Source organism: Chenopodium quinoa, unplaced genomic scaffold (genome assembly GCF_001683475.1).
Source record: "Chenopodium quinoa cultivar QQ74 unplaced genomic scaffold, ASM168347v1, whole genome shotgun sequence".
NCBI classification, from domain to species: Eukaryota; Viridiplantae; Streptophyta; class Magnoliopsida; order Caryophyllales; family Amaranthaceae; genus Chenopodium; species Chenopodium quinoa.
This window is the reverse complement of record NW_018743623.1, coordinates 286,630-302,266: the sequence shown is the minus strand read 5'-3', so window position 1 is coordinate 302,266 and position 15,637 is coordinate 286,630.

Here is a 15,637-nt window from a genome sequence, read left to right as displayed (position 1 = left end):
CTAGAAAATAGGCCATTTACGACGGAACACCTTGTTTTCCGTCGGAAAACCCATTTCTGACGAAATTTCCATCAGAACTGATTGTCGGAAAAGGTTTTGTAGGTAAAACGACCTTTTCCGACGGAATTAAGTCGTCGGAAGAGATTTTCCGACCCGAGAAAAGTTCGTCGGAAACTTCCGACGGACTTAATTCTGCCGGAAAGGCTGCAATCAATTTTAAAAAAATACACCGCGCCACACTGGCACCCACCCCCACCCCCACACTGGCAACCACCCTAAAACCCATCGTCAACCCCACCCCCACCCAACTACCCGAAACACCACCACCACTCTAATTGAACCACCCCACCACCCACCTTAACCAAACCACCCCACTCTAATTGGCCCAATTGTTTGATTTTTTTAATTAATAAAGAGTCATCAATAACTATATACTAAAAGACACACCAGCAATGACACGTGTCAATTTTTGGTGTGTCCTTAGTATTTTTTTTTTTTTAAAAAAATAAATTCTTAAACCTTTTAAATTTTAGGAAATTACTATATACAATAATAATTGTCATAGTTAACTGTATAAAATAAGTAAAGATCTTTTACATTCTATAGATGGATTCGCAATTACTATAGGTATGTGTTTTGGTAACATTAACATATAATCTTTGAGATTTTTTTTTTAAGAATATATATATATATATAATTTTAAAAAAATAACAATAAGAAATAAAAAGGATACATCAATTTTGTCTTTGAAAATTTAAAATGACGGGCATCAAATCAGTCGGTAAAATGAAATATTAGCGAATGATTTTAAAAACAGTCGCTAATTACCGGTTGTTTAAAAGTCAGTCATTCGACATAATTTTAATATACTCATTCGACTAAAGTACTAAACAACTCTTTCACGTGATGATATTAAACACGAAATCAAATGAATGGAGTATATGAGGGAAGTATGTGAGGGACAAGGGAAATGGAGGAGAGAGATAGGAGATTTTTGTCCGATTCCCTGAGAAGGGAGTGGCTACCTACTAGAGCTTCGACCAACCACTACTGATCAATTCCGCAGAATTCCATTTTTCACTACCTTGAGCAATAAATAAGAGCTAGGTAATACCGGGTGCCTTTTGCAAGGTTGCTTATTGAGGAAATAATTGGGAGAGGATAGATTAGGGGTTTTATATGTGTAATTTGAACATATATATACATACTAGGGAAATAGGACGTGCGAAATTTTTTTATATATATATATATATATATATAGAGAGAGAGAGAGAAGAGTAAGTCGCGCGAAAAGTCATGCCATAACTGATTTGTTTTATACTCCATAATTATGGTTCTCTATCAGTGATAGAGGTGATCAATCTTGGCCTGATCCGCTAGCCCAGCCCGATCCGCCTAAAAAATGGGCGGATTTAATAAGACTACAAGCACATTTTCTAGTTAAAAGTTAGAATCCAATTCGAAAAAATCCTAAAAGTCCGCTTTGGTCCCATAAACCCGACATTATTTTCAGGTTTGGGCTTAAGGCCCGACCGACTTGATCATCTTTTTATCACCTCTAATCAGTGAGTGTTAGGGGATGACTTAGTGTGGTTTTAAATGTGAAGGTAATTAGTTGTTGTATTTATGAACTGGATGATAGAGTTAGCAAAGGAAGCTTGGGTCGAACCAGCCCAATTTTAGGCGGATTTGGGCAGAAATTTTCGGCTTGAAAAATGGGTTTGGGAATGCGGTTTTACGCATTTTTAGTTTTTTTTTTTTTTTTTTTTTTCCGAAAAGTCCATGTGGCCCAACCATTATGGGTGGATTTGGACAAGCAATTTTGGCCTGAAGTTTGGCTCGGCCCGACCCGAGAAATGGACTGGTTTTTTTGCCTTGGCCTAACCTGAACTCGACCCGACTCGTCCAATAATCACCTTTATTGGATTTAGAGATATACTTTATTATACTGATTTTGATACTTATCCAATTAGAAAATTGGCTGAGTCTTTCATAGAATATGGTTAATGGTAGAAATTGTGTTATATACCTGGGTGTACGGTATATCTAGGGTTATTAATGTCTTTTCATGAAAATTTCCCTCACTCCTTATTTCAATCGTCCTTGTCTCCTTCACTCAACAGCTAACATTTTCCCTTTCTCCATCTACCTTCGCTACATCCCTGCAGCCTCAACCATCGTTTAGCCTCCACCGCCTCCGTTGTCGGGCCTCCACTGCCTATGTCGCCGTAATTGCATTGCATTCAAGTTCTATCTCTATCTCACAATCCCTCTATAAACCCTAGCTAATACTCTCCTGCAAATTATTTTCGTGGTAAGAAAAATTCTTTGGTATTTTTGTTATTCTTGTATTTAATTCATATTGTTCCTCTCAAATTAGCAAAATTTTTTGTAAAGTTTATTATTTTTTTAAATTAATTGCTTTGTCATGTGAATTTCAATTAAATTAGAAATTTTGTTCAATTTGACACATAAATTTAATTGAATTGAAATCTAGAAACCAATGATTTGATGCTTTATTGATATGCTAGTAATTTGGCAAATTTGTTTTTGCTATCTGCAATTTCGGGAGATGAATCCTTAAGGAAAAATCAAAAAAAATTGAAAATTGTAGATGTTCTTTTAGAAGAAACATATATCCAACTATATTGGTAAAACAGTCTCCACTATACCAATATCTTATTCCTTAGTGCTAAATCAGTCACACCTATGTGCGATATATCAGTAGTCAATTCAAGTAGTTCAATTATTTATTTTAGGGTAATGCTATATGTAGCCCTAAGGACTACATATAAGCATTAAATATACTCTTGAAAATTGTATAAAATTAGGAATTCATGACAAAAACACGCGCAAATTAGTGTAATTATGTTTATATTTTTATGATTTTCTAAATTTATACGAAACGAATTTCTAGTGTATATTTAATGCTTATATGTAGCCCTAAAGGCTATGTATAGCATTTTCCTTATTTTTATTGTGATTTGTGTTTGTGTGTTCTTCTTATTGTTTGAGTTTACTAAGAAACAAGCTTATGATTTATATAGTTAGCATAGTTTCTGATAGACGTAGCCCTTTGATCTAAAGTAGGCAAGGATTCATTAATATTTTGCTTTGGATTACACATATGAGCAAAAAATATTGCTCATTACACAAATGAGCAATATAATGTTGCTCATTACACAAATGAGCAATATAATGTTGCTCATTTTGGCTAGTTGCCACAAATAAGCTGAATATTTTCACTCACTTACTATAACAGGCATGAATGGACATTATTTTTGCTCTTTTACTATAATTAGGTTCAAATGAGCAACTATGTTAAGGTTGTAATTTGCTTAACTTTCAAAAAGTTTTGCTCATTTGTTTGATGAGCAAACAAGAGGTGATTATTGGGCGGGCTGGGTCGGAGTTAAAAAAATTTGCCCACTTCTCGGGCCGAAATTTTTATGCCCAAACCCGCCCAAAATGGTCGGGTCGTGCGGGCTTTTCAGGCCTTTTTCGGGCGGGGCCTAAAAAATCAACTAAATATGCATAAAAAATCAAATTCCCAAACCCGTCAAAAAAAAATCGGGCCGGGCCCAACCCGTTTTCGGGCCGAAAAATTCTGCCCAAAACCTGCCCAAAATCGGGCCGGGCCATACTTGATCAGGTCTTGAGCAAATGTATATATTTTTCTCATATATTAATTAATTGAGTGCATCAAGTGTGTGAGAGTCATGTTTGTGCTGCAAATGATGGTACATAGAGTCCAAGTACCTTTGCATTCTTGGGTTGCCTTTTAATATGGTCAATATATTTGATTAATATCTCATTCAAGTCTTGTTGAGAAAAACTTCAAATGATATTATAATCTCCTGTGTTCATTTTCCTGGCAAAATATAGTTACATTTGCTCATTTTATTCCATAAATACTATAAGTTACCTACATAGGCTACTATATATTATGTGCACTATATCTACTTAGGTGTGTTAGTAAAATTGTAAGCCTATTAGCTCAATTGGTCGAGCACTGTGTTCCTATATTGCACAGAGGATGTAGGTTCAAATCCTACATAGGCTACTAGTTTCAAATCAATTATAATTCTATATTTGCTCACTGCACTTAGCATGATTAAAAAAAAAAAGTAGTTAATTTAAGAAACTAAAATCTGAACTAAGAGGAACAATTACAATTGCTAGTAGTTGATAAATGTTGCTCATTTGATATATGAACAAAGAATTTTATTTAAAAGGGAAAGATGAGAAGGCAATATTATTCCAAATCGAAGTCCACCAAAGTTTGGATACTTTGGCGAAAATTGTTCATACAAACTAACTCCGAACACCCGTTTGTGTCCCATCTCGAAATAAGTTTAGCAACGGTATTGCCCGCTCTCCTTATATGAGTAAAAGCAATTAGATTAACAAAATTAGCTAACATTTGAATATCCTCATAGATAAAAAAAACACAGGCGTTTTCCACAAGCTTACTTGTTAATGGCTTGAACCACCTCCAAAAGCATCTGACTCCACCCATACATTGTTGTAGCCTAATCTTCTCACCAACTGCAGCCCATAGCAAACAATAGCAGCCTTTGCAGTAGCACCAGGCCAGGACCCCTTCACCCTTTTTACTGCAGCGAGCAGTTTCTTCCCCTCAAGGCTTTTAACAACAGCACATAACCCCATATAGCCTGATCTTGCAATGTGAGCATCAATGTTTATTTTTATTACCTCTTCAGGAGGTACAAACCAACTTGCAGAATATATACAACAAGCAGGACCTGCTGTAGTGCTTCTGACGAGCTTTGAGTACAAACGATATTCATCACCAAATGCACTAAACCTTTGGATGTAATCACTGGATTGAGATTTATTTGTTTGTGAACAAAGTTGTTTCTACAGAACCACACTGCCAGCAATTTGCCATTAGTTTTCAAATTTCACCTCTTTCCAGCCTGCTTGCATACCATAGTAATCTAGGCACATGATCCATACTAGCCACAACCTGAATCAAATATGAAAAATCACTATGCTCCCAAACGCATATAGCATTATCACAATCAAACAATACATGGCTAATAGATTCCACCTCAACCCCGCAACAAGAATTAATGCTCCTTTGATAAATAAACAAATTGATAAATAAACAAAAAAAAAAAAAAAAAAAAAAAAAAAAAAAAAAAGATAACATCTCACATACTTTAAACTTGGATTTGTGCTCTCAAATTTTTGCTCCTGTTCTATACTTTTATTCATATTCACCTTCATAAACAATCTTTAACTTATTGTTTTAGCTCATTTACTCAATACAAGCAAATGAGAAGATTACAAAGTAGTTTAACGCACCCAGAAGACCAGGTCCAGCAACAGCAATAGGCAAAAGTCGCGAGTTTAACATTGTTGCACTTGGACAAGCGCCAGTTGTAGCAGCCCCTGGTCCATTTGTAATAGTCCCTATGCAGGTACCCTTACATACTGTGATGTTAACTGTGCCAGACTGCACATCAGTAGGTCTTGAATTGTACGAGCAGCAGCATCACACTTTAAGGCAAATAACCGCCTTGAACACCTTCCATACTCCCTCACAAGACATGAAAAACCCACTGCAACCATTACATAGGTATCTCATTATTGAATTTAATGCCATGAAGTTTACATTAGTGCACAAAGGGACATCAACACCTTAGCATTACACTTGCAGGTAAGCCATAATCATTTGGTTCCCAAAAGACTCATTCGGAGCATATATCAAAGAGCTCGCAATGGTACAATAATGCTGCCTTATTTCCTTGATCAATTTGGTCAAATGAGCAAAAATATGTCGCTCATTTCACAAATAAGCAAACCAAGTAGCTCTGATTCTAAAGCTTCTCTGTATAGGTTGTCCAATTATACATACATTTGATCTTCTGCAACAATAAGAATACATCTACTGTTTAGCTTGTACAACTTGATTTCATCATTAGCAAAATTAGTTCAAATGAGCAAAGCACATTGAATTGAGCACAAATACTAATGTCTCTAACCATTTAAATGACTTATGGTTTATATAACAAAAATTTGATCAAATGCAAAAGATCAATTTCGGTTCAAAATCACCTGTTGAAATATATTTGCTCATTTTTTTTTCGCTTATATGGCTTTAATACTTTGTAAATGAAATTAAATTTGCTTATTTAGGTTTGCTCATTTGATTTTTTGATTGCACAACTATTTACCTCATCAGTTTGCTATATTATACTGGAATAGGTTATGAATATACTCATTTAAATCTGCTCCGTCATCAAAATTAAAAGTTTAAGCAAAAATCAAGATCAAATTATTATTATTGTTATGCTCATAAAATGCATCAAACTATTCTCATTAATTTATGCTCATTAGATGGATCAAATTAAATTATGCTCATTAATACATTTATACATGCAATGCATTCAACCAAATTCACAGCAAATTTGTAATTCCAGTTCATGCAAAGCAATTTGAAAAATTCATTACTCGTATTATGAATTAATAAATTAACCAATGGTTAAAATAATACCTGGATTAGATTGTTAAATGGTTTTTTGAAGAGGATAATTTGCAATAGATTCAATACCGTTACAAAATAATAACTTGCTTAAGCGAATGTAGTTGATAGTCATAACATAATTGTAATAAGTACATAATTAAGATTTAATAGTGGCTAGAAGAAGCCGTTACAAAAAAGGGTAATACGTTGTGCTACAAATAATAGGAGGCTGGTTGATAAGAGGCCACATTTTTAGTATCCAAATTCGTTTGAGCCATTGCTTCCGCCTGAGTACGACGGGCTAGAGTGATGATGGATCTCTAGACCGACCAAATTAGTGTTAGCTGGAAGTCTATTGGTGGCTTCTTTTGGGTGTTCGTCTAAGTTGTATATTGCAATGTGCACACGTGTCTATCTTTGGAGGTCCTCCATTATCGCAATTTCTATTGCACTCCCGAAGTACCATGCTCACGGTACTCCGGATTAAAACAACAACATTTAAAAAAAAAAAAAAACAAAAGACAGATATGCATAAACGGGGAACAGGAGAGAGAAAGTGCGATAAAAAAATAGGGATAATAAAACCCTAAATCAGTAAATTGAGATGGGGAAAGGGAAAAAAAAAAGGAGAGAGAAACTTAAAAAGCATATTTGAATGCCATTAATGATGACGGATTGAAGAAGGAGATAAGTGCGAAGAAGACAATCAAACAAAAGCAACAACATAAAACTAAATGTACAGAATAACATTAAATTATAGAAAGAATAACATAAGGTATACAAAGTAACACAATATAACAATATAAATAACACGATTTAGTAACATAATTATATTTATCAAAAATAACATATGATGTTTGTAAAATAACACATGGTTTTAACAAAATAACACAAGAACACAATTGAATAGCAGAAGCCTAAGAAGCAAAATAACATTAGGTTTTAATTAAAAATAGTTTCATTTAATTTACAAAATAACATTCACCTCAACTACTTCCAAAGACTAAATTAACGCATATTAAACACAAATTAACATAAGATCTAAAGAACAGTAACATCATCTTGAGATAACAGTAGCCTAAAAAAATATAGAAGCGAAATTTGTTTATCTCCTTTTTCATCTTCATCTACTACATCATATCTCAGATATTAATTGCATATTAAATTTTTAAAAATACAAAAATTATAACAAATTCAACACTAATTAGCAAAATAATTTACAATTATTCAAAAAACTTTACTTCATGTATTAATTTATGTTAGTTTTGGGCTTGCTTGAGTAGAAATTTTGTCTTCAATAGATGCAGTTGAAGATTTTTCACTCCATTTCAATTGGAGAAACTGTAATTTCAAACGGAGAGAGTAAAATGGTTTGATTTTTGGTCCATCTTTCTTATATATATAATCTAAGTTATTTCATTTTCTTTATTTGTTATTATGTAAAATGAAATTTCGCATGCATTTCTTTTAGTTGTGTTTTTAGCCCATTAATTTAGATTGGGCCTGTAGTACAATATTAAGTACTCCAGGATTACTGTATACTAAGTTCTCCATAATCACCTGCTGCAGGAAATGTTAAATGTTATAGCCTGTAGTTGGCTCTCAATTCCTTAACTCGTTTTTCCAGATGAGCAAGGCGCTCTTCAATCCTCCTTAGGCTCTAGCTGATTAGGATGGAGAGTGCACATTACCAGTAGTATCTACTTTGCCCTGAGGCAGGCTACACCCTACATTGTGCACAGATGATAGATCTGTGCACAGGAACATAATCGTCATTTTCAGAGTAAAGCTGAGATTTGTTGGTATTAAATTGCACTCAATTGGTATTAAATTGTGCTCATATGGAACTGGCGGATCTACAGAGGAACAAGGGGTAGCACATGCTACCCTTGAAGAAGGAAGAAAAGGAAAAAAAAAAAACTATTGTTGTTAAAAGTACCGTATAATTATTATTATTTGGCACTTAATTCATTATAGTCAGCATTGTCCTGGTGGTTTGTAATGCTTGAAGAGCACGAAAATTGTTTCAAGGGTTCGGTTCGAATCCCTCCTAAAGTAACCATTTTGTTTGTTTTCTCTATTCTATATTTTTGGGCTTTAAGAGAGTCTATTGTAGGCTTTCGTAACTCGTTTAGTTTCATTCATTTACACACTTTAACTAGCTTAAATTTTGAAAAACATTATTATTTGGAATACTCCCTCTATTCATTGAAATTCTTCCCATTAATTTACTGAGTAACATGTTTTCTAATGCTCAACTATGGCAATTATTTAGTTTTATATTAGTAAACAAAATTTATTCAACATTTAAATGTACGAGTACTATATAAAAAGTCCTATGTGATAATCTTTTTCTTATATACAACACAAAATTTGATTGTAATATTTTGATATATAATATAAATTACTCCGTATTTGTAAGAAATTAAATTCCATTAAAATAATTATTTAAAATTTAATGGTAAATAATTACTCCTACTCGGTATGATTGATGTATGTGATGTATGTGTGTCAATCATACCATTAAATTTTATGTTGGCATATGTGTCAATCATATCCAGTAAAATATAAAATTTAAAACGTATCACACCATTAAATTTAAGGAATATACTTATGACACCAAAACGCATTATATAAAATTTAACCCATTTTGTTCGATTGACTAATCTGTTTTATTTTTTTTTGGGGGTTCGGTGCTACCCCTGATTTGAATCCTGGATCCGTCACTAATATTACCAACAAAAAAAATATTTTATTAAAAAAATCACGAAACCTTCCGTGCAGGGTTTTCTATTACCCACTTCGCCCTTACCTTTAGCTGACATTTTTTTTTGTGTATATTATTTTTTGTGTTTTACAAAGATTGCTAAGGATTTTCTCTATGTCAGTTGAAGATAAGGGATGATATATATCATATATGTTGTTCATTTATCTATTTTTGAATAGTATGTAAAGACTATTATACCCTTATTTTTTTAACTTTATTTATTGAAAGTCCTAAGGTACCCTTGAATTAACCACTTATCTTGTACTTCCTCCGTCCCTTATCTAGTGACCTATTTGGTTATTTTTTTTCACGGGAATTAATAAAGTTGTATATTCCTTGAAGCTAATGATTGGGAGTACAAATATGCATATGGGATAATATTATAGAGAGGAATTATTGAAGAAAGGAAGAGAGAAACTATGGTTGTGGGGCATGGTGCTTTGAGATGTCCAAAGCAACCATCATTAAAGGAGAGATGAGACAGTGAGGAATTGAAGGTGAAGGAGAGAGTAGTAGCAGTGTAGCAGGGAAGGAAATATTGTTTGTTAATCAATCCTTTAACATGAGATATAAATTAGAGATTAAATTATGTGCACCTGATAAACCTGAAAACGTAGTGAGTGATGAGACCATGATTCTGATGTAGATCGAGTTCCCGTTTAGGGTGTATTGTTATGATGGCTAAAGTGAGGATGAGACTCACTAGAATAGAGAGGGAAAAGGGAAGCGTAAGATTGGTGTATTCACCTCTGTCTCATGACCTCTATATATATACACCCAAGGGGAAACCCTAATCAGGCCGTAAGGATAATTACGTCCATCAAATAATTATCAATTAAATACGCAGGATATTTATAAGGTCAATGATCAATTAATTAGATAAATGATAACTCAGGCCACATAATAAAATCGTGTCCTACATTCTCCCACTTGGCCGAGTAATCATTTATGATGAGTACTAGATAAGTCCGATCAGATTTTAATACCCATTTTAGTTCTAAACCGGAACTTGCAGCAGAGAAATACAGTCATTGAATTGATATTCAACTCAAGACCCCATTAATCATGCTACAATACCAAATTTAAAACTTAAATAAGCTAAGGATCAAATCGACAATTAAGCCCTCAACATTAATTTGTATATAAATGTTGTCTTCATGTCTTTAGGCATGCATAGACACATTCAGAGATGAACAAAACAAAACAATGAGGAAATTTTATTATTAAATGTAAGTAAGTATAATATGCAACTAAATAAGGTCTTTAGAAAACCCCATCTTCGAAATATGTTCTTCGAAAATTTTAGGAGGTAGACCTTTAGTCATCGGATCCGCAAGCATATTCTTAGTACTTATATGCTCAATACAGAGTTTATTTTCCTCAACTCGCTCACGTACGAACAAGTACTTTGTATCAAGATATAAAGCAGCGCCAGTCGAACTGTTACTGTTCGAGAAACTAACGACGGCTGAGTTATCACAGTAAAGCTTCAATGGTCGAGAGATGGAATTAACCACCTTGAGTCCAGTGATGAGATTTCTAAGCAACATCCCATGACAGGTTGCGTTGTACACCACAATGTATTCTGCATCATTGTAGAAGTTGCAGTCAACTCTTGCTTATGACTCTTCCACGAGATAGGTCCACCAGCTAACATAAAGATATACTCTGAAAGTGGATTTCTTGTCATCTTTGCACTTAGCAAAATCAGAATCAGAATAACCAACCACTTCTAAATTATCACTTCTTCTGTAAGTCAGTTTATAGTCTTTCGTCCCTTGTAGATATCGAAGAACTTTCTTAGCTGCTTTCCAATGATCAAGGCCAGGATTAGTCTGATAACGGCCTAACATTCCAGACTTGTGCATACATAAGGCTTCCAACTACTGACGCATAAGGTATCATTCTCATCTATTCTTTTTCAACCTCTGTTTGAAATAAACCGAAAACATCTCCCTTAACTACTGGAGCTACAGAAGGAGAGCAATGTTGCATGTTATAACGTGTAAGAACACGCTCGATGTATGCCTTTTGAGATAATCCCAAAATACCATTGACTCTATCTCGGTGTATTTCGATGCCAATAACATAAGAAGCCTCTCCGAGATCTTTCATGTCAAAATTACGCGAGAGTAAGCGTTTAGACTCATGCAACATGTCTAAACTATTACTTGCCAATAGAATGTCATCTACGTAAAGGACAAGTATAGTAAAGTTGCTCCCACTCATCTTCAGATAGGTGCATTGATCCACTTGTTTCTTTAGGAAACCTTCTGACTTCAAGACTTGATGCAACTTTAGGTACCATTGACGTGATGCCTGCTTCAACCCGTATATGGATTTTTTCAGCTTACAGACTAGGTGTTCTTGACCTTCAAATTTGAAACCGTCGGGCTGTTTCATGAACACTTCTTCATCCAAATCGCCATTAAGAAAAGCGGTTTTGACATCCATCTGATGTAGCTCTAAATCAAAATGAGCTACAAGGGCCATAATGATCCTTAAGGAATCCTTTCGAGAGACAGGAGAAAAAGTCTCTTGATAGTCAATTCCCTCTTTCTGAGTGTATCCCTTTGCAACCAATCTCGCTTTGTAGCGTTCAATGTTTCCATTCGGATCTAGTTTTGTTTTGAAGACCCATTTACACCCTACGGGTTTTACACCGTTGGGTAATTCAACCAAATCCCAAACACCATTTTTCTTCATGGAGTCAAGCTCTTCAATCATGGCTTTATTCCATTCAGAAGACTGATCACTGCAAATGGCTTCATTATAAGAGGTAGGATCAGTAAACTTTCCAGCATCCATTTCTGCTTCAGTCAGATAGGTAACATAATCATCAAAGTTAGTGGGCCTTTTAGACCTAGAAGACCTCCTGAGTATATTTTCAGGTTGAGCATTGGCAACATTGTCTTGAGAGTGATTATTTGAAGTGCCTTCATTTCCAAGTACATTTGGAGTAGGAGGCGGTGCAGTGTCTAGTTGAGTGGCATGTACAAGAGGAGTAATTTGAGGTAAAGTAATCGATAAGTCTCTCCCCCCCGCGTCTTGTACTTCCTGCAATTCCTCATAAGGATTTTCACTACTCCCACTGACCTTAAAATCTTCAAGGAAATGAGCATCTTTGGTTTCTACAATGCGAGTTACGTGGGAAGGGCAATAAAATCTGTAACCCTTTGAGTGAGAAGGATAACCAATGAAGTAACAAGTTGTAGTTTTCATGTCGAGTTTCTTTAAGAATGGATTATAAAGTTTAGCTTCGGCGAGACAACCCCATACTTTCATATATCTGAGACTCGGTTTCCTTCCTGTCCAGAGTTCATAAGGAGTTTTAGGGACAGCTTTAGAAGGAACCCTATTGAGTATATGAACGACTGTTTTTAAGGCCTCGGTCCAGAGGAATAGGGGTAAACCTGAGTTGGCTAACATACTGCGTACCATGTTCATTAGGGTCCTATTTCTTCTCTCAGCAACATCGTTCTACTGAGGAGTACCAGGCATAGTGTATTGGTTCACGATCCCCTGGCTCTTACAAAACTCATAAAATGGACCAAGAGCTTGACCCACATCAGTATGTCTACCATAATATTCACCCCCTCTATCTGATCTTACAACTTTTATTTGACGATCAAGTTGTTTTTCTACTTCAGTTTTATAATCTTTAAAAGTTGTAAGTGATTCAGATTTTTCCTTAATAAGATACAAGTACATATAACGAGAATAATCATCAATATAAGTGACAAATGAATTATGTCCAGTTATGCCAGTGATAGTGTAAGGACCACTAACGTCAGTGTGAATAAGCTCTAATGAATTAGAACTCCTAGTGGCACCTTTCTTGTTCATTGATGTCATTTTACCTTTAAGGCATTTGACACATGTTCCAAAATCATTGAAATCGAGAGATGGTAACACTTCATCCTTCACGAGTCTAGACAAACGTTCTCGTGAAATGTGGCCTAAACGTTGATGCCACAACGTGGATGAAGTTTCTAAGTCTCGTCTTCGTTTTCTCTTTGTTAGTGTCTGATTAATATTGTATGACAACAAAGATTTGGAAAAATTATCATCTAGTTCTAATTTATAAAGGCCACCATCCAGATAACCACGTCCAAACACTTGAGAATTTAAACTAATAGTAAGTCTGCCATGACCATGAGAAACATCAAAACCGTCTATGTCTAACTTTGGTCCTGATACTAAGTTCCGAGTAATCTCGGGAATATATAAGGTATCATAAAGTTTAATACATAAACCAGTTTTCATTATTAATTCTAAGGTTCCCACGACTTCGACAGCTAGTTCTGTTCCATTCCCCAGTTTAAGTGTCCTTCAGTTTCTTTCCAGCTTCTGGATTGTAAGGAATCCCTGAAGTGAGTTGGTTACATGAACCATAGAACCAGAGTCAAACCACCATGTATTAGTTGGAACATTTAAATTAAAGGACTCAAGTATCATGTAAAGATGATTACCTTTCTTAGTCAGCCACTCCCTAAAGCCTTGGCAGTCTTTCTGTCTATGTCCTTCCTTGCGGCAGAACTTGCAGTAAGACTTCCCTTTGGAGTTCTTAGAGCTGGAAGCAGTACTTGCATCACGTTTCTGGCCCTTAGAAAACTCCTTATTGTCGACATTTCCCTTTCTCTTCTTTGGATTAGCAGTCATGAGGACGCTCTTCTTCTTGTACACACATAGCAATTAACTCATTCATCGTCCAATTGACCTGCTGGGTGTTGTAGTTGACCTTGAAAGCTTCAAAAGATGCGGGAAGAGAAGTCATGATGAAGTGCACCAAGAAACCCTCACTGATCTCCATGTCCAATCCCTTAAGTTTACGGGCCATGTCGTTCATCATCATGATGTGCTCACGAATGCTGCTATTCCCGTCGTATTTCGTGGTCACCATCTTCAAAATAAGAGTACTAGCATGTGCCTTAGAAGATGCTTTGAATTGTTCCTCCACGGAGGCCAGATACGAGTTAGCATTAGATGAATCTGGAATAGCTCCCCTGATGATTATGCTGATGGAGTTTTTAATGAGCATACGAGCCATTCTATTGCACCTCTCCCACCTCTCATGTACTATTTTATCTTCAGCAGTACTTTTATCAGTGAGAGCAGGGGGAGCAGGCTCTCTCAGTGCATAATCAAAATCCAACATGCCAAGAGTCAGCATTAGTGAATCCTTCCAGGAAGAAAAGTTCGCTCCATTCAAAGTTTCAATTCCCATGTTTGGGGCTGATAGTTGATTTAGATAAGAGAAATAAGACACATAATTAAAGAAGAACTTATGGTGATCTAAGGGGTAATGTACTAAGGCAGACGAAGATAAGAACCATTATTTTTGTAATGAAGCTGTGATAAAAGTCTATTATAACACCAAAATAATAGACTGAATTTAATTCTACTTAAATAAATGGCTTTCACTTTGGTTATGACCACTTACTTAAGTATTATGAATAATAAAAAATTATGATGTGCAATTTGAATGTAACACATCACTTTTGGGCAGAAGTGAGACATTTAAATTTTAATGCACATATATATTTAGTTCGCAGTGCACAATTATAACACATCATCTTTGGACAGAAGTGAAAAATCATGCATTTAAGGCGAATGTCATGTGAATATCTATTCAAGGATATGGACTAAGTGACAATGCTGAATTAGACTTGAAGAATTTTACAAATGTTACACATCACCTTTGGGCAGAAGTGTACTCTAAAGTATTATTCAAGTCAAGCAAAATAAATCAATTTAATGAATTTTAATCGAAAATGTCATCTAATTCCGAAAACACTGATAAGCGATTATATGAGATAAAAAAAAATATATATAGCATATCATGATTTCCAGAAGAGTTTATAACAAAACAAGTCATCATTCCAAAAAAAAAAATTGTTTAGAAACCTGATAATGGTGGAAAAGTAATACACCAAAAAGAATTAGAAAATAAATAAATAAATAATAATAAAAAAAAACAATTTCGTTAGAGTTCAGATTTTTGAAATCATGATATGGAAGAAACGTGATGTACCAACGAATTGGATAATTGAAAAATACTCTAAACAAATTTGTTAGGTTTAGAAAAAAAAAATCCGATCCAATTTTGATCCAAGCAGTGATCAATTTTTTTTTTCTTTTTTTTTTTTTTTTTTTTTGGGAAACGAAAGAATTGATTTATCAACACAATCACTCCGATACCACATGTTAATCAATCCTTTAACATGAGATATAAATTAGAGATTAAATTATGTGCACCTGATAAACCTGAAAACGTAGTGAGTGATGAGACCATGATTCTGATGTAGATCGAGTTCCCGTTTAGGGTGTATTGTTATGATGGCTAAAGTGAGGATGAGACTCACTAGAATAGAGAG